The 20,602-nt window shown below is 45.2% G+C and overlaps 1 protein-coding gene across 5 annotated transcripts in view; it reads right to left on the bottom strand.

The window, feature by feature from the left end:
• TBC1D22A (TBC1 domain family member 22A) overlaps positions 1 to 20,602 on the bottom strand; it is a 323,227-nt gene that overhangs the window by 34,140 nt on the left and 268,485 nt on the right. The gene's annotated exons all lie outside the window — the stretch shown is intronic.

The following is a 20,602-nucleotide window of genomic DNA, read 5'->3' as shown; positions in this document are numbered from 1 at the left end:
CGTGAGAAGGGACCCGTTTTCCCCACAGAGGCCGATCACTCAGCCCCGAACGAAAGGCAAGAGCAGAGCAGGCGTCCGGCCCGGCACTGCCCGGAAACGACGCTGACCGGAAGCGTGGGGTCAGCTGCGTGCCCCCTGAGTGGTCACCTGCACCCCTCCTCGCTGCTCCCCGCGCTGCCAGGACAGACCTGGCAGCGGGCAGGGTGGGGAGAGGCAGACCCAGGGAGATGGGATAGGAGACCATGGAAATCATAAAATCCCAACTTGTTAGTGAGTCGGGACAAGGGGTTCAGCACAGCTGTGAAAAGAGGTCAGATGCTAGATGGTTTGACGGTTGAGCCAACAAAATAGGCTGACAAATGTGGGACCTACGGGGCAGGAGAGAAAGAGGAACCAACGGTAATAACAATATCCTTGGCCTGAACAAGCGCCAAGAGGAAGCCGCCGTTTCCTAAGAGGAGGAGAGGTTTGCGGGAAAGGGTGCAGGAGAAAGTGTGTTGACGGGAAGGTTGTGAGTCTGTCCTGTGGACACACACCTGCTAGGCATCCGAGTGGAGCCGTCAGGCAGGCAGTGGGACAGATGCGTCCAGGGTGCGTTACCGAGTCCAAGCTGGCTCTGCTCGCCGCACGACAGGCCAATACATCGGAGACGAGGTGTTGAGGCAGGGAATGTGACTTTCTTTGGAAAGCCAGCAGACCGAGGAGATGGCAGGCTAGTGTCTTTGTAAAACCATCTTATCGGGGTTTGGATGCCAGTTTCTTTTATAGCACAGAGAGGGGGAGGAGATGAGAAGTAAAGTGAAAAGGCCCTAAGTTTTGCAAATACCACCTGGAATAATGGCCAGCCTCAGGGAGGGGATGTGTTGATTTCTTCTTTCTTGTAGCCAGCCATCCACAGGTGGAACAGGGTTTGGATGTTTCCCTGAACAAAGGCACTTTGGTTTAACATTCAGGGGGCGGGGTTCCCCGAGGCAGGCCATTACGTAGAGACTGTATCCTTTCAGTGAACAAAAGCAGCGGAAAGCAAAGGTTAAAGTAAAAGAAACAGATGCAACGTGTAATCAGAATTGGCTCTTGCCTGTTACAAGTGCAAGAGGATGGCCCCAGGTCCAGGCCACAAGTTTACACTGAGGGCCTAGCGGGAATGAGCAGGGAGATGGGAGGAGTCACAGGAGAGTGTGAGGTGCTGCCAGAGGGTCAGGTAACACGAGCCCCGGGGAGGTGACTGACGCAGGTCACTGGCAGGTGACACTGCCTGGAGTGTTAGAGGGCGCGGAGGAGAAAAGCCAGAGACGGGAGTGCGCTCCTGCATCTCGTTGTCCTGTGCTGGCTGAACTGGCGTCGGCATGCTGAGCAGAACTGCCGCAGCGCGGCGGCATCCTTGGCTTCTGCTTCCTGACCGCTGCTTTGCACATTTCGTGCCGGAGAAGCAAGCTGTTTTGCACTAGAACTTTGTGTAGATAACGCGTAGCAGGTTAGGACAGTGCCCTCCTATTCCTAATTTACTAGAGTTCTTAATGGATGGTTACAGAATTTCATCAGATGCTTTTCCTGAATCAACTGAGACAATAAGATTGTTTTCCTTTAATCTGTGAATGCGGTGAATTACATTAGTATCAGAGTTTCTTTAATGTTTAACCAACCTTGCATTCCCGGTAAGCTCAATTTGGTCACAGTACCGTTATATTTTTTAATCACAGCTGGGCCCTGTTTGCTGATCTTTCATTTAGGATTGCTGCTCTCACACTTATAGAAAACTGGCCTCTCATGTTCCCTTCTAGAACCATCCTTGTCTACTTTAATCACGAAGGTTGTGTTTGTCTCTTTCCTCCTCCTCTTCTCTTCTCAGAGTCTGTACGAGACTGGGATATCTGTCCTTCGAAAGTTGGCTAGAAATGGGCTGGGCATGATGTCTTCTTTGTGGAAAGGTCTGTATTCCTGATTCAATTTCCCTTTGATTATAAAATACTTCAGACTTTTTTAAATTTTTGAAAACTTTTCTTTTGGTAGGAATTTGCCACCTAAGTTTTCAAGGTTGCTCATAATATTCTATTTTTCTTTGAACCTCTGCTGCACTTGCAGCATCTAAACATTTCTTCTAAAATCATTATCCTTCTTGAAATGCAACCTTTAGAAGATCCTCTAATGAGAGGTCTTTTGGCAGTAAACCCTTTCAGTTGTTGTCTAAAAATGTCTTTATTTCATTCTCATTCTTGAGAGATAGAACTGTTGGTTATTACTTTTAAAGATGTTAAAAATGACATCTTTTGGCCTCCACTGTTTAATGCTATCAATCTATTTGTCATTCCCTTGTAGAAAATCAAACTTTTCTTTCTGGCTGCTTTTGAGATACCCTCTTTGTCTTGGATGTTTTGCATTTTCCTTATAATATTTATTCTGCTAGAGGTATCCTGAGAATGGGTTGCTTTCATCAGTTTTGGAAAACTCTCATCCATTATCTCCTATTAAACATCCATCTGCCCCCTGCCATTCTCTGCATTTTCTCAGAACCCAGGTTAGGCAGGTGTGAGGGTCTTCTCACTCTGCTCTCCATTTCACTTAACCTCTCTTTTTATATGTTCCATCTCTTTGTCTGTCTGGGAGAATTACTTTCTTCAAATCTTTCCTCCAATTTACTAGTCATCTCTTCAACTGTATCACAATTCCTGTTTAACTCACCTATTAAATTTGAAACTTGCTTCTTTTCTCAGACCTGCTTTGTAGATTATGAGTTTCCCTTTCCTCCTTCTTTTTCATTCACTATGTTCCTTTTTATCACTTTAAACATGTTAAACTTATTTTCTAGCACTTCTCAGATAACTTTAAAGTCTGTAGTCTTTGTAGGTCTCTTTCTTGTAGCTTGTTTTCTCTGCTGAGTCTTGCTCTTAGTGGCCTGCTTCCTTGTACTTTAGTGATTTTCCCCCTCTTGGAGCTTATGTTTGATGAAATAAAATCATTTTTAAGGCAGGACAAAAAATGTTTTAACATAAAGTCCTCTCTGCCAGTCTGGGCCACTACCCCTCTTTAGCGTGCACTGCGCACCTACGCTACACATGAACCAGACCTCCCAAAGGACACGGGCCTGCCTGCTCCAACACAGAGAGCAACTTTCTCCCGGCGCCAGCAAGGTAACTCCCTAGGAGATAACATTTCTTCATCCTGTAAGGGGTCAGGAGGACCTACTACTCGCCTCGTACGTGCAGATCTGGACTACGTAAACCGTCAATACGTCATTTGACGGAGTATTACTCCTTCTCTCGAAAATGTATGTAACTGTGCTTTAACTTCTAACGGGAGGAATAGTCCTCAGAGCTTTCTGAAAGACTGTCTCCCAGGTTATTATCCTCAGGTTGGCTCGAATAAAATTCTCCGTTTCTTTCTTAGATTGACTATTAATTTTTCGTCGACATGTTCCTTGGAACTTTTATCTGTTGGAATTCTTTGAAGCGCGTATCAAAAATGGTTTTCTTTGGGGAAAAAAAACTTTGTGCTTGCTTCTGCCAGAGCCTAAAGGCACTATTATCCCAAGACTACTTTCAACTAAATTTTCAGCTTGAAATTTTCTAAGACAAGTAATACGAATCGGACTCCAAACTCATGTGAATGCAGGACTGTGGTTAGATACTCCGAAGGGAGGTGTTTTCCTTCCTTTTTCCTTAACTTCCATGGCCAAGGCCAAGAAAGGCGACCAGCAGCACCTGTTCAGTCCCTGGACAGGCTCCAGGTTTGTCTCCTGCCTGAGGCTCATTACAACCAGGCAGAAGGCCCTGGAAATTAATTGGCAGGTGCCCCTGGGTGAAGGCCTGCTTGGATGCTGCTCCCTTCTCTCTCTCGATTTACATTTTCTTGAGATTTCTGCTATACGAGAGTCTCTCTTCCTTCGCAGTTACGTTTTTGAAAAATACACCAGCAGCCTTCGCTGTATCCTGTGATGGAGGGGCCTCTTAATTTGCTTAACAACCTTTATTTAACCGGGGAGTGCAGAGGTCAGCCTCAGGCCAGCCCTGAGACCCATCCTCACTCGGAATTCAGGAGGTTGGCTGTGAATCCTGCGTCCCCATAAGGTACCCCCGGCTGGCGAGCGGAGTTCGGTATAAGCCACGCGTTCACGGGAACACAGCGTTCGGGGAAAATGGAGTTTTACAGCTTCGCTTAAGTGGATTATTTGTCTTCGATGACTTGGTAAATTATATTAAAATAGCAATTTAATAAATAAAAATTTCATATCCTAATGGAAACTGGGCTTCTGCTCTAATGAAGCTTAACCTTGACAATAAACACCACCGTCGGCATCCCGGGTGGGACGAGCCTAGGAGGCAGGCTCTCCGCAGCGGACGCCCACACGTCGCAGGGCCCACCACCCGTGCCCACTCAGGACGGGGGTCTCCGTCGTCTCTGGGATCTGGCACATGCAATCGGGACCCTCCCGACTGGTGCAAAATCAGCCACGTGGACCGGCCGTTTCCAAACAAGCCCAGGGAGGAGACGGCGAGCACACAGAGAGCTCTCCAAGGGAAGAGGATGAGCCTTTGGGAAGCCCCCTGGGCAGGGGCCAGTGCTGGCTGACCGCGGCGCCGACCCCCTGGAAGCACAGTGCTGCGGCCATTTCAGAGCAGGCTCTAGGGACGTGCCTGACCCTCCAGTCTCCCACCTCCCCAGGCTCCAGACGACTTGGGAGGGAAAGGAGGCCAGAGAGCTGGAAAGGCCACTCAGCGGTACACCAGGACGACAAGCAGGCCTCCTGCCTTCGTGGCGGCCCATCACCTCTGAAGAGCAAGCCTGTTAGCAGAGTCTCCTCCTAAAATGCTCACCCTCGGGATTCTGAGGCTGGGAATTCTGGGGGTCAAGGAGAAACACCGGTCCTATAACGAACGCCATTTTTAAAAATCATAAAATCATCTCTCTAGCTGAGGAAAAGACAATTCACATAAGACCCCAGATGCACTTGAAAATGACCATTTAAACGCCCCAATCCCATTCCAGTCGGATCAGACTTCTGAAATCTCAGGTCTTAAGACTTTTATTACCTGCAGTCAACTGTGTCTAGCAAACCCAAACCCCACTCCAAAAAGAAGGCAGCAGGATGATGGATGCCCACGTCACCGCAGGGGACCCCCAGCACTCAGAGCCCCTCCCAGGGCAGACAGAGGAGAGGAAAGGACACCCTGACAGGCCAGGACTGCAGGCAGGTGGGCAGCCTTTGGGTGGGTGTGGCCCATCCCTGTAGGATTTCCCCTGGGGGAGAGGTGGAAGCACCCAAGAATGCATCACACCAAATAAGTGCAAGACAGCTGTGGGAGAGATGCTCAAGTTCTCTGAAAGACATCAAAGAAAACCTAATAAACAGGAAGATACACCAGGTTAATGGACAAAAATTTCAAACCTGAGAAGATGTCAATTGCCTTCCATTATAATTTATAAATCAATGTATTTCTAATAAAAATTCCAACCATTTTTTTTGTGGAACATGAAGCATATTCTAAGGTTGCTGTTGAAGAGCAAAGGGCCAAGAATAGCAAGACAAGCCCACAGATGGACAGATAAGGGGAAGATTTACATCCACTCTCAAGACATTTTGTGAGACTGATGAAGACCATGTGATCTGGGCCTAGGACAGGTGGGCCAGGGGAGCAGAGACCCCAGGCACAGGCCCGTGGTAATGTGGGTATTTGTCTTTGGCAGATAGGGTAGGCAGACCAGCTGGGGAAGGATGGATGATTTGATAAATGATACTGAAATAACTGGCTATCCATATGGAGAAAGTAAAATTAGGTCCCTACCTCATGCCATATGTAAGCCCCAATTCAAGGTGGATTACAAAGCAACCTGCAAAGGCAAAACCTTAAGAGCATAGGCATCAATTTTTTAAAAAATCAGTAAATTTGACAACACAAAAATTTAAAACTTATGTTTGACAAAGGCACTATTAAGGTAAATGTATAAGGCACAGACTAGCAAAGGATATCTGCAGTGCATATATGACTGACAAAGGACTGTATCCAGTATCCAGTATATATATGTGTGTAGGTGTATATAAATATACATATATATACACACACACACACACACATATTTTTTAATCCTCCTAAGAATCAATAAGAAAAAGACAAACTACCTAATTAAAAAAATGGGCCAAGGATATGAACAGACCTCGAGTGGTCAGTAAAGATAGGAAAAGCTGCCCATACTCACTGGTAACCAGGGAGGTGCAGAGCAAGACAGGTAAAAGAAAGATGTCAGTTCTTGTTTTTCAAATGGGCAAAGCCTAGAAATTGTGAGGACTGCAGAGTATAGGAGAGGATGTGGGCGGAAAGGAATTCTGCGCATGCTGGGCGGAGGGGTGGGGGGATGCAACTGCTGTGAAGAGCCTGGTAATATCGAGATGTTTGCATGCTGTAACCCAGAAAAGTCCTGTCCTAAACAGAGCATCTCCTACACCAGCGTATAAGGAGACACGTACAAGAACGTTAGGATTGAGCGCTGTTTGTAACTGCAAAAAACTTAGAAACAACTCACATGTCTTTCAACAGGAGATTGGATAAATTATAACATATTCATACAGTGTGAAGCTATAAAGAGTGAAAATAAATGAAATACAGCTACATCCATCAACATGAATAAGCATTAAAATATAAAGTTGAACACAAGAAGCAGGTCACAAAAGAATATTTAAGTGTGATACCGTTTATAGAAAGTTTCAGAATATCATCAAGATCATAAATATTGTTTATAGATATATATGTATGTGGTGAAAATGAAAAAAAGCATGTTTAGAAATTACAAAAACCAATTTCAACGTAGTGGTCACCTCTGGAGAATAAGGAAGGAAGCTTCAATGACAAATGTGAAATTTAATTTTTAAATCAGTAATAAATGATCTGAAACAAAAATGAAAAACGAACTGTCAGATTTGACAGAACTGTGTAGTTAGTACACAGGCATTCACTGGATTATTAGCTACACTTTCTGTATACTTAAGACTTTTTAAAATTTAAGTAACTAATAAGAACCTACTGTACAGCACAGGGAACTCTACTCAGTACTCTGAAACGACCTATATGGGAAAAGAATCTAAAAAAGAGTGGATATATGTATATGTGTAACTGATTCACTTTGCTGTACAGCAGAAACTAACAACATTTTAAATCAACTATACTCCAATAAAGTTTTTTTTTTTTAAAAAAAAGGCTTTTTATAATTAAAATAAAAGAAACAGACTGGGGACTAAATTGCAATGGTCTTTTCTGGGGTCACTGGGTGAGGGACCACTAATTCCTGTGGCTCCAGCCCAGCCTGGGGCATCTGTTTGGCCCCAGCCACCTCGCTGTCACTCAGACTGTGGCCTCAGGTGGATTCTGACCTCCACAACCTTGGGCAACCCCTGCTCATGTCTCCTCCCAGGGCCACAGGCACAGGGGGCGGGGGGCAGCCCCTAACTGCCCTCCGTCTTCCCTTTGACCTTCTTCTGAGACTCTTTCCTCTGCCCTTAAACCAGCGGGGCTGTTGGCATGTTTACACTCTTACAGAGAAGGCTTGATTTTTGAGAGAAGCTCAGAGGATGAGAACTTAATGCAGAAAAGCTGTCCCCGGGGCAACCCGGCCTCTCCCCTCTCCTCCAGCTGCTGGCCAGAGGCAGAAGATAAACCCGGGCACTCCTAACATGAGTTTTCTTTAAACTGCATGTCAGGTTCCACAGTGGATCTAGTTTTGCTTATAAAATGACAAAATGAAAGTCTGAAATGACTACACGATTAACTAAATGCAAATGACTTACATACGGCGTACACTTTTCAAAAAGTAGGCAATCAGGCAAAGAAACAGCTTTCCTTCTATTTTTTATAATAGAGAAATTGTGATAAAAGGAAAAATTTTTCACCTTTAATCGCATCATTAAACTTTGCTTATAATTTTTGGCACTGAAATAAAACCGAATGGCCTTCTGGCACAGGAGATTTTCCTACGTACATGTATTTATGTAGATGGATTTCTGAGGCCATTCAAACGACAGGAATTGTTTCCCATTCTTTGTGCGGATCCGAGTGCACCAACTTCAGCTGTGCAAGCAAAATCTTTGCTATGATTTCCTTTGAAATATTCATCACCAGGCCAGTGCATTACACAATTACCTACCAGGAATGCAGAGCACGGCCATCTTAAAATTCACACCAACGCCCTCATGTTTGGGGCCTGGGCTGGTAATGGAACTGTAAATCACATTTCATTATGCAGCCAAATCCTGAGGCATAAATGAGCTGGTGCTCATCCAGCCGGCCTCAGAGTGACTGATCTATTATCTCTTGCCAGATAATTCAGGCATGTGTCTGTCCACATCTGAGAACACTCCAAATGGCTAAATGACAAAGGTCACGGCCAGTCCAATTCATTTCGGGAGTCACTGGTTGCATGCTCATCCAACAGGGAGGGCTGGTCTGGGAAAGGGAGGTGACCCACCTGCTGTCGCTCTGATGTGTCAGCAATTCCCAACTGAAATGAACATTTTAAAGCTGGAAAAAGCATAAAATAACAAAGAATACTGAAATATTTTTTTACATTCCTAAGAAATGTTTATTCCTTTGTTGATGATGTATCTATATATATACATATATATGTGTATATACACACACACACACATACATATGTATAAAGAGACTGAATATAGAAGCTTGGAGAGTCCAAAATCTGCTGGGGAAGCCCAGCAAGCTGCAGACCCAGGGAAGAGCTGATGCTGCAGTTGAACTGCAAAGGCCTTCTGGAGGCAGAATTGCTTCTTGCTCAGGGGAGGCTGGCCTCTGTTTCATTCGGGCCTTCAGCTGATTAGACGAGGCCCACCCATGTGATGGAGGGCAATCTGCTTTATTCAGAGTCCACCGATTTAAATGTTAATCTCATCCAGGAACACCTTCACAGAAACATCCAGAATAATATTTGACCAAATAGCTGGGTATCGTGGCCCAGCCTGGTTGACACACAAAATTAACCATCACCCAGATCATGATCCGCCTTCAATTTTGAAAGGCATTCTCCAGTGCTGTGTTCCTAGGTCCTTCTAAACGACGAACCACTGGTTTAGGTGTTCAATTAATCAACAACAGAAACAACAAGCTCCTACGGCTCACAGAGCCATAAGGGAGAAGTTGATCCTTAAATGCAGACAAGGCACACCAGCGAAAACCAGTTAAGAGCCAAACAAACAATGGCTTTGATTTAAATATGTTGGCACGGGCCTCAGGACAGACACACATTCCGCCAGCACGTGCGCTCGGAGCAGACTGTGTGCCACTCAGCCCCCCTGCAGCACGGGCCACTCGTCACCTCCAAGAGACATCAGGCGAGGGGGGGCTCGCACCACAAGTTCACATCACAAGTGTTGCGCTGCCTGCACATGCCTGGCTCCTTTATGGATGAAATCAAAGGCATCCTTTGAATGCTGCTCTGTCAAAACTTCATGAATTATACAAGTTCTGGAGAACTGCAGGGGCCAGAGCCAGCACCGCATCGTCACTAACCTCAGCTGCCCTTCTTACGGCCCCTCCCGTTTCCCAGATTTAAACATTGCATCCCTGATGGCCTGGCATCTTTGTGAGACCATGAATCACGGTCTGGACTATGGGCACCGCCTTACAGGCGTTTTTGCTACCCTGTCCAACCTGATAATCTCTACTGTTGTTTACAGTTTGTCAAGGATGATCCTGGCAAATTAAAAGGAAGAAGATCCTGCTGTGGGTCCTGATTATTTTTTCTTTGAAGTAAGAAATGACATCACACCAGTTAATAACTCAAAGCTTCAATTCTCTCCGTGGACCAGACTGAGCCAAGAGAGCAGAAAGGTCAGAGTGAGTGAGTGAGCTGCAGCTCTCGGTGAACAAGCCAATTGCCCGTCCACAGCCCTGTGAGGACGGGGTGGCACTTCCCTTCGCTGGACAGGCAGGCCTGCACACGTGCCCGTCCACAGGCTGGCACCGGGAGAGCTCAGGTGGCACACCCTGCCTGTGGGGTGAGCGTGTGCTCGGGAGCTGGTCCCCCCCCCCCACCGCCCCCGTCTCCGCCGCAGCTCCAGCCCTGGCCTCCTCCCCGACTCTCTCCTGGCGCTCCTCCCAGCTCTCAAGGCCTCGAAGGCCCCGGCCTCTGCCCGCACCTCCCCGGCCGCCTCCCCTGCGGCCTCTCTTGGCTGACTCCGAGGGTCCCCCCCGTGCTCAGTGCCATGTCCCCACAACACACCAGGACACGCGTGTGCAGCCCACTCCTGTACCCCGCCCCTCTGCGCAGACACCGGCCCACGGGGACCCCTGTGCCCTCCTGGAGAGGGCAGCTGACCTGGTCCCAGCTCCCGCGCTGCCTCGGCTGCCAAGTGCTCGTCCAGGAGCGCAGAGCGCGTGTCTACTCTCGGGGCGAGCTCCGGGAAGGCCAGGGGGACGTGTCTAGGTGCACAGCACGAAGCCCTGCGCCCGGACGGGGTCAGAGAAGGAGGCCGACACCCCGATGCGCATCTCATGGTGAGCACGGGTGTGAAACTTGTTAAAGACGGACAGACAGCTTAGCTCCACACGAACCTCAGGCACCTCGATGGAAAGGGAGGGCTGAGCCAGACACCTTCTCAGGCCTCGGACGTCGGGACAGGTTCCAGGGTTTGCACTGCGAGGGCAGGACCCCGAGGGGCCGAGGGCCACGAGTCCACTCCCGGAAGGGTCGTTTCTGGATGCCGGCCTCTGTCCACTCCCCCACACGGCCATCGGCCTCACGAGCAGTTCTCTGTAAAGTCTCATTCTGGTAGTAAACGAATGAGGAGGATTCTGAGAGCAGAGGAACGCGTGGCCTGTAGGCCCCTGCAGGCCCCGTGTCTGCCTGGACAGGGGAAAGAGCGCTCATTCGCTACAACAAAGCAACAAAGGACATTGACTTGAGCCCAAATGTTAGCTTTTCCATCTCCTTGACTGGCATTCCCCAAAGTTACTCAGCCAGGGCAGTACACGGGAGCAGACGGAGGTGGTGGAGGTCCACGGGCGCCACGCACACCCTCCACCGGATGACACTGTCTGAAACGAGAGGGCGCGAGCTTGGCTGGTCCCCAGACACCCCCGGCTGACGTGGAGCTCCCTGCAGGCAGGGGCTGGGCCTCACGTCACCCGTGCCCTTCACGCCAGCTCAGTGCTTGGCATCAGATGTGCCTTGGGGCCCAGCGGGTGGATGAGGCTCAGATGGACCAACAGACGTCCGCTCTCAGCGCGAAGCAGAAGCAGAATCTCAATCTCCCGGTCACAAGCCTGGACCCTTCATTCTTAACCAGCTCCCAAGAGGCTGTCACACAAAGTGAAGTCTGAGAACCACTTGGGTTGGGAGCTTCTGGGGACGAGGACCTGCCTTCCCTTTGCCTGGGTCTCCCTCAGCAGCTAGCGCAGTGTTTCCACACACAGCAGGTATTTGGAAAATGATCAAAATACCGAGTGAATGAATGAAGGCCACGATCAAGTCCCAAGTTACGGACTAAGCTTGTTGCTTCCCAATGACTGAACGTCCTCAGACCACCAACCTTGAGTCAAGACTTAAATCAGCCCCTTTGTAAATAAGGCTGTGACTAGGACTGTTATTGCTTTGAAACTAATTTGAACAAAAAGAATCCACATTCACCTAATAGCCGTTCTCTAGGGAATGCCCAGATGTAGCAGAAAACATTGACAACAGAGAAAAGAATTTCCTGTAAGCTAAAACAAGGAAAATTACACAGACACTGCCGCAAACTAAGAAATAAGAAAGAGTCTGACACGATGCGACTGTCCCCTTGTCGTGTCCAATGGTCCTGCCGCCATGACTACAGGACTACTCTACATCCTTTCAGGCCTTGCTCCTTCCAAACTCCCTCCCCCAGGCCAGGCCTTCAGAGTGAGAGGGTGTGTGTATGGGGTGTGCTTTCTAAAAACATTTTATAATACGACTTTTCAAAAACTCCCCAAACTAGAAAGCACAGAATAAAGGAGCCCATGTACCCATTCTTCAGGGTCCACAACGATCACATGTGGCCAAACCTGTTTCATCTCTTACCCGATCCCCACGCCGCCCACATGCTGTGGGAATACTCTAAGGGAATCCCCGTCATCACAAGTCATCCATGAAAAGCAGGTCACCTGTTCTGTGGGTGTTTCCCACTCGGGCTCCGGCTGGCGAGTGGCGCCCGTGTCCCCTTCCCCAGGATGTCCTGTGAGCTTGGACTTAGACCCTGAAGCTGAGGCGGAGTCGGATGCAATTCTGTTTTGCAGGAATTAATGGAGCAGAGCACCCTTCATGCTTCCCATCAGGAGGCTCGTGGCTTCTGCGTCTCTCCTTCACGACACTATGATTGATTAGCGGGTCCAGGTTTTGCCAGACGGATCCATGCGTTAGAAAGTTCCCTGCCAGCCACCTCTGAAGATTTTCAAAGCCATTGGTGAGCGTCCTTAAGCTGTTATATCATTAGAGTGACAATGTGATTCTTTCCTTCCCTCTGCATTTATATCCGCTTTTTTTCTGTAAGGAATAACTTCTCCTCAAAAACTATTTGATTACCAGAAAAGCACAATACTTGCTTGAATCGTTCCTTTTGTTTATCAGGTGATGCCCTAGCAACCTTCAAAGGCGAGCTGGTGAGGGTTTAATTTAGAAATCATGATGAATTCATAGACTTTAACATATTTGGGTTTATTTTAATCCACTGCCTTCATAATTCTTCCTGATGTTCAATTTTCCCATTTCTGACCCCTTTAAATTGGGCTTCTGACGTGACCCCAAAAGTCTCTGAGAGGCCACTTGCCTTCTTTATGATGAGATGCTCCAGAATCATCTTGAACGTTTCCTGCCCTAGGCCTGGGACCGTGCCTTTTCCTAAGGAGCCCTGGTTCCTTTTCACGGGAAATGGTATGGAGACTCCACAGGAGTCTTATTTACACTGGGTTGATCACTGGACCCAATAATTTTCAGGGGAGGAAGCTAGAAGATGTGATTTTATTTCTTTTAAAGAGAAGAATACATCACAGGTTCATACTGAGTCTTAAATCATATTTAAGATTATAGCGTTTTTCCTTCTGTGATTTTATGCTTGATTCTCTTTTAGGTTAAAAATCTTAGTTCCTATAACATTATCATAATTACTTATTTGCTTTACCCTAATGTATGTATTTATGTGTAATGTGTGTATATAAACAATAGTTTCAAGATAGCACTCATGTTATTACTAACAATATGATTACTGGGTAGAGTTTTTAAAATTTTTTGCTATTCTTTTTGTGCTTGAAATATATGCTACTAGGACTGTACGTGCAAATTGCTCAGAAGTCTATTCAAAGTAATTTTGCTCTGTGTGATTAGGCCACCAACACAATATAGAGTTAGGTTCATTTTTTACCTTTTAATTTTGTCCTTGCTTTTTAAGGCCCACTTGTTTAGGTTTAGTTTGGTTTTACACTTATGAAAAGCAACACATGATTCCACAGTAAAAACCTCAAACCAGGTGCATTTGGAGAAGTCGGGCTGCATCCTTGTTTCTCCACACCACCCATCCTCCCCACGAAGACCGCACCTTTTCCACTAGGTTCTGGTTTACCCTTTCACTGACTTTTGTTTGTAATGTAAGTAAACACGTGTGCACTCAGGAAAAGGTGTGTGTGTGTGTCAGTTCGTCCGTGTGTGTCTGTGTGTCTGCTCATATGCTCCCAACCAACCAACAAGTAAGTGAGGGCACCCACGCAGGCTGTCTGTGCCTTGCCCCTCCCAGTAAACAGTACAGCCAAGACCCCCCCAGCCACACGCAGAAAGCCCCCTCATCCCTCCTCACCCCCGTGGGGTGCACCAACCCCTGGGAGTGTCAACCAGCCCTGTGCTGACGGACATCTGTGGGGCTTCGGGCCTTTCACCATTACAAACAGTGCTACAACGGATAGGCCCTGTGGATACAGCATTTTCTATTTTCTCCAGCTTAACTTTCGGATGGTTCCTGGACCAACAGGGAAGAACCTGTGTTGTTGGCAAGAGAACAACAAATAGCCCCTGTATGCGTCCTTCCTGGGCCCTGCTTTCGACCTGCTGCAGCCCCGTCCTCACCTCCCTGCTGGCTGCCCGCCTTTCTTACCAGCTCACGGGTCAGTCACTACCGGCTGACGGCCCACCTTCGGTGGGCGCTAGATAACATTACCCCTCGTACAAATATCACTGCATATATACTAGCGGTACAGAGGGCCAAGGGCCTACATTGTTGTTTTCTCACTGAACCTTTTGCCGAGACAACTGTAGATCCACATTCAGTTGCAAGAAATAATACAAAGAGACCCCAGGTTCCCTCTACACAGTTAGGGGCTACCCTTCTAATTTGCAGGAAAAGGAACACTGATCAACCCCCTGGCCTGGGCCCCGCGCTGCTCACACGGCTGACAGGAGGGCACGGGCTCAGTGGACACGTCACGGTCATCAGATATTGCACACGGGCTACTGAGTCACGGCGTGTAGTGGGCACTGGTGGGCTGAAGATTTTTAACCTGGAATACGATTTTAATTTCACTGTTTAAATGAAGATTCCTTGGCTTTGCACATTCACCAGCACACATGTAAGTGGATGCAGGATGCACGTGTACCCAGGTGCATGGATGCAGGTGTTAGTGTGACCTTTTCTAAACAGAGTCCAGCTATTCTCCCATCTCTGGGTTCCTGGTGAATAAATATTAATTTGACCATGAAATTTATACTGTTCAGATCCTTGGCCATTATTTTTTTTGTTTGATAATTCATACACTGATAAGAAAGAACTAAAGTTCTCCATTACAACTGTAATCTTTCTATCAGATTCTGGCTTTATGTTTTCTTATCTCCATGACTTAGGACATATATATTTAATATTGTTTTGCTATAATAAAATGGCTGTCTTTAATTAACTCAATACTATTTCCTTTAGTCTTTTTAATCTTAATATTATCATTCCTATTTTGCTTCTGCTTGAGTTTGATCGGGAGAGCTTTGCCCAGCATTTTATTTCTAATCCTTTTATGTCCCCAAAGGAGGAATAAATGTTAAGAAGGAAAATTCAAACAAAATCTGACAAATATACTTTAAGATTACATGAATGAAATATTCATTGAATCTGTGGGTATTTAAAATGATATTTTTGGTGCTCAATTTTACTTTTTGGAAAAACTCAATTCATGACCAGCCAAATACTTTGATATTTTACTATTTTTAAATTGTTTAACTAAATATTGAGTTAATACCAAATATTTTTTACATATATGGGAATAAAAGCATACCAACAGAACAAGAATTCTTTGGTTTACTGTCCATTGTTTAAGAAGAAAACTAACCTCTAACTAGGTAACTTTCTCCAAAGCCAGCCCAGCCCTTTCCTTGAGATTCCAACCCTTCGAAGGTAAACAGTATCCCAAACTGTGTGTTTATCATTTCCTTGACTACCTTTATCTTTGCACCACAGTTGTTTCCTTCTAGATCTGAATTTTAGATAAATGTAGCACAAGGTATGTATGGCTCGAGGACTTTTATTTCATTCAACACTATGTCCCTGAAATACATGCCTGTCGCTTCATGCAGCTGCAGACCATCATTACTTTCCGTGCCTCGCTCACACTCCACAATTTCTTCATCCACACTACTGCCGATGGGTCTTTAGGCTCGTCTCCACTTCTGGCTATTACAAATCAGTACTGCTGGAATCCTCGTGCACATTTGTAAGAGTCTCTCTAGATGACTGGTTCTCAAACCTCTGTGGGCTCCGGAATCACACGGAGCCCCACCTCCCGAGCATATCTGATCCAGGGGACCTTTGGGACGGGGCCCGACAACCTGCATGTCTGACGAGCTCCCCAGTGCTGCCGCTGATGCTGGCCCAAGGACCACACTTTGAGAACCACCGTGCCGCGCGGAATTCTGCAACGATGGGAACGTCTTACGTCTGTGCTGTCCAGTCGGCAGCCGCCAGCCGCAGCGGGGTCCTGAGTACTTGAAAGAAAGCTGGCCTATAGCACTGGGGAACTAAATTTTTCAGTTCTTTAAATTCTAACTAATATTCATCTAAACGGCCACACGTGGCTAGTGACAGCACAGCTCTGAGTACATATAACCCAGGAGTGGAATACCTGGGTGGAGAAGAATGCATCTCCTCAACTTTCCTAGGAAAAGCCAAATGATTTTTTGAAGTGTTTTTTACTAGTTTACACTCCCCCCCTCGCCCGCCCTCTCCAGTGTGTATGATGGTTCTTACTGCTCTACATCCCCAGTCCTCCCTAAAGTGTGATATTTTGTCTTTCACACTTACGCAGAGGGTCCTTAAACCCTCCCTGGTAACAGGCGCGCACGCACGCACGCACACACACACTCACACTCACACTCACACAGAGCTTGGCACGAGGGTCCTGGGGCAGGGCGGGAGCTATTGCTAAGCAGCCTGACCCTGAGGACAGAGCCCTTTGGAGGTGACTGATTTGTTCAGAGGGCTCTCCCCTTCGCCTCACTGCCTGTGGAACGTTTCCTTCTGTCCCAAGCACTCAGTAAGGCCTCAAAATTGAAGCTCAAGCTCAAAAGATTTAAAAAATATGACTTCGGTGTTCCACTTACTCTGGGTTCATGTTTTGACTCCGTTTTTGTTTTGTTTTATGGTTTTGGGGACAGTTTTTTTTTAATTGAGTATGTCTAGCCAGTATTTTTAAATTTTTATTAGCTTTTTCTGATGTAGAATTTACATAAGGAGAAATACAGAAACCTAAGAATACTGCCCGATGAGTTTCGACAAGTAAATGCGCCAGCGGAATCAACAACATCCCTATGAATACAGAACGCACCCTTCCCAGGTATCCTGCAGGGGAGGCACAGGAAACCCACGGCTGGGAGCCCTCTCACTGCTGATCCATTTCGCCAGTTCCAAAACCTCATATAAATGAACTCACACGGTACGCACTCTGGTGTTGTTTGGCTTTCGCGGGCAAACACAGTGTCTTTGAGATTCATTCCATTGTCGCTGAAAAGCATCACACTGTATGAATTTGTTTACCCATCCCCTGCTGATAGGTGTTTGAGCTGTTTCCAGTTTGGGCTAATATGAATACAGCTGCTCTGATCACTCTCCTACAAGGGGTGTGTGTGTGTGTGTGTGTGTGTGTGTGTGTGTACACACAAATGTTCATTTCTCTTGTGTAAAGACCTGGGAATGGAGCTCTTGGATCAGAGGGCAGATGTATGCTTAGTTTTATAAGACATTGCCAGTTTTCCCGAGGGGCATTACCATTTGACATTCCACCGGCCATATATAAGATTTCACATACTTGCCAATGTTTAGCACTGTCAATTCTTTTAATTTTAGCCATCCTGGTGAGTGTATAGTGGTCTCTCACTGTGGTCTACTTTGCATTTCTCTGATGACTCATGATGTTGAGTACTTTTTCAAGTGTTTATTGGCTATTCATCTATTTTTGTGAAATGTCTTGAGTCGTCTGTCCATTTTTTAATTGAGCTATTTGTCTTTGTAATATTGAGCTACAGGAATTTTTATATACCCTGGATAGGAGTCCTTTGTCAAATATGTGTATGATAAATACTTCCTCCCTGTGTGCCTCTTAACTATTCTGGACTTCACCTGGTTCCATTATTCTACTATTTAGTCTTCTGTCAACATCACAGTCTTGATTACTGCCGCTTTATGGTGCATCTTGAAATCAAGACTTTAAGCCCTACATCTTGGTTCTTCTTTAACAAAATGTAAGTTTTGCAATCTTAGGTCCTTTGTATTTCCATATACATTTTAGAATAAACTTGTTAGTTCTACAAAAAAGCTTGGTAGAATATGATTTGGAGTGCATTGACTCTACAGATCAATTTGTGGAGAATTAATATCTTAATATTAAGTCTTTCAACTTATAAACATGGTGTATATCTCACCAAGTATTTCAACTTCTCTGAGCAATGCTTTGCAATTTTTAGTGTAAAAATCTTAAGTATCTTTAGTTAAAATTGTATGTAAGTATTTTTATGAATTTCATGTTAGTATAAATGATACGGGTCTCTAAATTTCATCTTCTAATTTTTCATTGCTAATATATAGATATACAATTGATTTTTGCATATTAACCTGTATCCAGCATCTTTATTAGTTCTGTTGTTCTTTTTTTTTTGTCAGACTCTAGGATTTTCTACATATGTAATCAATAAGGACAGTTTAACTTTTTACTTTCCAATCATTATAATTTTTATTTCATTTTCATTCCTGATTGTCCTGGCTAGACCTTCACGTATAATATTGAATAGAAGTGGTGAGAGCAAATATCTTTGCCTTGTTCTCAACTTAGGGGGAAAGCATTTGATAACTTTACCATTAAATGTGATGTAAGCTGTAGGGTTTCTGGATGCCTTTTATCATCGAGGAAGCTTCCTTCTATTTCCAGTTTACTGAGAGTTCTCTTCATGAGTGGGTGTTGAATTATCAAATGCTTTTTCTGCATCTTTTGACATGATCTTATAGTTTTCCCCCTTATTCTGTTACTGGGATCAATTACATTGATTTATTTTTGAATGTTAAACCAACCTTGCATGCCTGAGATAAATCCCCTTGATAGTGATGTACCGTTATTTTTATAATTTACTTGATTCAATTTGCTAATGCTCTGTCAAAGATTTCTGCAACTTTGTTAATTAAGGTATTGGTTTATAATTTTATTTTATTATAACATCCTTGTCTCATTTTGGTATCTCAGTTAGGCTGACTAAAAAGAGCTGAGAAGTGTCCTCTCTTCCTCTATGCTCTGAATTTGTGTAAGATTGGTATTATTTCTTCCTTAAGTATTTGAAAGTTCACCAGTGAAGTCATTTGTGCCTGCAGTTGTCACTATAGAAAGGTTCTTAATTATGAAAGGCATTTCTTAAATGAATACGGGGCTTTTCAGGCTTCTTATTTCTTCATGTGCAAAGTCTGATCATTTGTATCCTTTAGGAATCTGTCCTTTTCCTCTATGTTGTTAACTTGACTGACTGTTACAAGTTGTGAATAATATTCCCTTGCTAAGTTTTAAATATCTGTAGGATCTGTAGTGATGGCCCCTCTTTATTCATGATACTGGTCCTTTTTTTTCTTTCCTCTCTCCGTTTTCTTTCTTTTTTTTTTTGGTCTTGATTAGCCTAGCTGGAGATCTTTCAGTGTTACTAAACTTTTTATTAAACTAACTTTTGATTTTGTTGATTCCCTCTACTGCTTGCCCATTTTCTATTTTATTGATTTTTGCCCTTTTCATTGTTATTTCCTTCCTTCTGCTTCCTTGGGAATTAATTTCCTCTTCCTTTTCTATCTTCTGAAGGTGGAAACTAAAATTACTGATTTTAAATCTTTCTTCTTTTCTGATGTATGCATTTATAGGAATATGTTAGCTCTCCAAGCACTGCTTTAGCTGCATACTACAAATTCAAATGTTACATTTTTATTATTCATTCAGTTTAAAATATTATCTGATTTCCCTCTGATTTCTTTGACTCAAGGGTTTTTTTTTAGTGGTGTGCTGCTAATTCTCAAAAATTTGGAGAATTGTAGACATCATTCTTATTGATTTCTAACTTAATTCTATTACAGTTGGATAACATCCTCTGTATAATTTCAATCCTTTTACATTTTCAGAGTTGTTTTATGGCCCAGGAAATAAACTATTGTGGTTATTGGTCACTGTGTACTTGAAAAGAATGTGGCTGGATATCCCTAGTTGTTGGATTATTAATGAGCTCAAGCAAGTTGCTTGATGATATTTCTGTATCTCCTTTATCTTTACTGATTTTTGGCCTATTTAATCACTGAGACAGAAGAATTAAAGTCTCCAGTTATAATTATGTGAGGCGCTCCACTGATATTAATAGCCTATAATATCTTTCTATGCTAATTGCTCAGTTCTTGTCAATTCAAATGCTAAACGTGGCCCTGAGTAAAAAGTTAACAGGGAGGAACATCCCTTCCCTCACCCCCACCTGACAGCCCAGGCTGAGACAGAGGTACACCCAGTTGTCTCCCAGGCTGGCAAATGGATTTTTTTCCTTCTAGTTCATCCTTTGCCCAAGAGTATAGCCTTTCAGTATGGCGTTACCTAAGTGCCTTAGCTCTGCATTCCCTACCTGTGAGGGGCACACGGTCGACCTCTTGTTCCAAGTGTTTGTTCAAACCCAGACCTAAAGACTGGCAAAAAACCCCTCCCCCTTCCCATCTATTTTCACTTGGGCCTCTGGGATGACCCTGCTTTCCTGCAAGCTTTCATGCACTTACAAGTCTGCTTTGGATAGTCTATCAGCATTTCTGGGTGATCTGAAGATCGTGTGATACGCCATATTTAAAGCTCAGCATGCTGTAGGGCTGCCTCGGACCCACCCAGGAAGTGATATAGGGATCGGAGCCCCCCCGGAGCTCCTGGGTTTGCACCTGGGCTCTTCACTGTCCCCCTCTCTTCAGTCTAATTTCTCCAGCAGGCGGTGAGCTCTACGGTGGCAAGGGCTGCGTCTCACTCGCGTCTGTGCTTTCCCGCTACCCCGGCTGGCCCAGGCCTAACCTGGAGGAGATGTTCCCCAGAGTCTTGATGAACGGGACCGGGAGTGTAGGATGGGGCTGCATGGTAAA

Source organism: Balaenoptera musculus, chromosome 10 (genome assembly GCF_009873245.2).
Source record: "Balaenoptera musculus isolate JJ_BM4_2016_0621 chromosome 10, mBalMus1.pri.v3, whole genome shotgun sequence".
Classification (NCBI taxonomy): domain Eukaryota; kingdom Metazoa; phylum Chordata; class Mammalia; order Artiodactyla; family Balaenopteridae; genus Balaenoptera; species Balaenoptera musculus.
Note: the sequence above shows the minus strand (reverse complement) of the source record. Positions and strands in the feature narration are given on the sequence as shown.